General features: G+C 37.4%; 1 non-coding gene across 1 annotated transcript; it reads right to left on the bottom strand.

The window, feature by feature from the left end:
- Window positions 1-1,355: 1,355 nt before the first annotated feature.
- LOC112718675 (small nucleolar RNA R71) lies at window positions 1,356-1,463 on the bottom strand. The gene has a single exon (XR_003161005.1). It is a non-coding gene; the product is annotated as a small nucleolar RNA R71 (small nucleolar RNA).
- Window positions 1,464-2,187: the final 724 nt, after the last annotated feature.

Genomic DNA, 2,187 nt, shown 5'->3' with positions numbered 1-2,187 from the left:
AAGACAGACTGGCGTTTAAACGCCAGCCAGGGTACCTGGTTGGGCGTTTAACGCCCAAAAGGGTAGCATTTTGGGCGTTAAACGCCAGAATGGATACCATTCTGGGCGTTTAACGCCAGGATGGCTAGAAGGGAAGATTTTGTTTTCAAATCAAATTTTTTCTAAGTTTTCAAAGTTTTTCAAAATCAAATCTTTTTCAAATCATATTTTTTCAATCAAATGTTTTCAAAATCAATTTCTTTCCTTTTCAAAGATACTTACTAACAATTAATGATTTGATTGAACATTTTTTGCCTTTTCTGTTGAGGAAGGTTTTATGTTTGAATCATATCTTTTCTTGTTAGGCAAGTCATTAATCTTTAAAATCATATCTTTTCAAATTATTTTCAAATCAAATCTTTTTAAAATGTTTTTCAAATCATATCTTCTCAATCACATTTTTTTAAAATCAATCATATCTTCTTAACCACATCTTTTTCAAAATAGTTTTCAATCAATCCTTTTGATTTCTAATTTCAAAATCTTTTCCAAAATCACTTGATTTCTTTTCCATTTTCAATCTCGAAAATTAAGTAATGTTTTTCAAAAATGTTTTCAAAATTTTTCACTTAATTTTCGAAAATTACTTCCCTCCTTCTCACATCCTTCTATTTATGGACTAACACTATTCCTTAATGCAAATTCGAACTCCATCTTCTTTGATAAGTTCGAATTTTCTACCTCTGTCTTCCATTTTTCTTCCTCTGACACCTCAAGGAATCTCTATACTGTGACATAGAGGATTCCATATTTTCTTGTTCTCTTCTCTTTCTTATGAGCAGGAGCAAAGACAAAGGCATTCTTGTTGAGGCTGATCCTGAACCTGAAAGGACCTTAAAGAGAAAGCTAAGAGAAGCCAAGGCACAACTCTCTTTAGAGCACTTGAACGAACTCTTCAAGGAAGAGGAACAAATGGCAGCCGAAAACAACAACAATGCCAACAATGCAAGGAAGGTGCTGGGTGACTTTACTGCACCTACTCCCGACTTCTATGGGAGAAGCATCTCTATCCCTGCCATTGGAGCAAACAACTTTGAGCTTAAGCCTCAATTAGTTTCTCTAATGCAACAGAATTGCAAGTTCCATGGACTTCCTTTGGAAGATCCTCATCAGTTTTTAGCTGAGTTCTTGCAAATCTGTGACACAGTCAAGACTAATGGGGTTGACCCTGAGGTCTACAGACTGATGCTATTCCCTTTTGCTGTAAGAGACAGAGCTAGAACATGGTTGGATTCTCAACCTAAAGAAAGCTTGGACTCTTGGGAAAAGCTAGTCAATGCCTTCTTGGCAAAGTTCTTTCCACCTCAAAATTGAGTAAGCTTAGAGTAGAAGTCCAAACCTTCAGACAGAAGGAAGGAGAATCCCTCTATGAAGCTTGGGAAAGATACAAACAATTGATCAGAAAGTGTCCCACTGATATGCTTTCTGAATGGAGCATCATAGGTATTTTCTATGATGGTCTCTCTGAACTGTCCAAGATGTCTTTGGATAGCTCTTCTGGAGGATCTCTTCATCTGAAGAAGACGCCTACTGAAGCTCAAGAACTGATTGAAATGGTTGCAAATAACCAATTCATGTACACTTCTGAAAGAAATCCTGTGAACAATGGGACTAGTCAGAAGAAAGGAGTTCTTGAGATTGACACTCTGAATGCCATATTGGCTCAGAACAAAATATTGACCCAACAAGTCAATATGATTTCTCAAAGTCTGTCTGGAATGCAAAATGCACCAAGCAGTACTAAGGAAGCTTCATCTGAGGAAGAAGCTTATGATCCTGAGAACCCTTCAATGGAAGAGGTGAATTACATAGGAGAATCCTATGGAAACACCTACAATCCTTCATGGAGGAATCATCCAAATCTTTCATGGAAGGATCAACAGAGACCTCAACAAGGTTTCAATAACAATAATGGTGGAAGAAATAGGTTTAGCAATAGCAAGCCTTTTCCATCATCTTCTCAGCAACAGACAGAGAGTTCTAAGCAGAATAATTCTGACTTGGCAACCATGGTCTCTGATCTAACCAAAACCACTCAAAGTTTCATGACTGAAACTAGATCTTCCATTAGGAATTTGGAAGGACAAGTGGGTCAGCTGAGCAAGAAAATTACTGAACTTCCTCCAAGCACTCTCCCAAGCAATACTG

The sequence above is a fragment of the Arachis hypogaea genome, chromosome 10 (genome assembly GCF_003086295.3).
Source record: "Arachis hypogaea cultivar Tifrunner chromosome 10, arahy.Tifrunner.gnm2.J5K5, whole genome shotgun sequence".
NCBI classification, from domain to species: Eukaryota; Viridiplantae; Streptophyta; class Magnoliopsida; order Fabales; family Fabaceae; genus Arachis; species Arachis hypogaea.
Note: the sequence above shows the minus strand (reverse complement) of the source record. Positions and strands in the feature narration are given on the sequence as shown.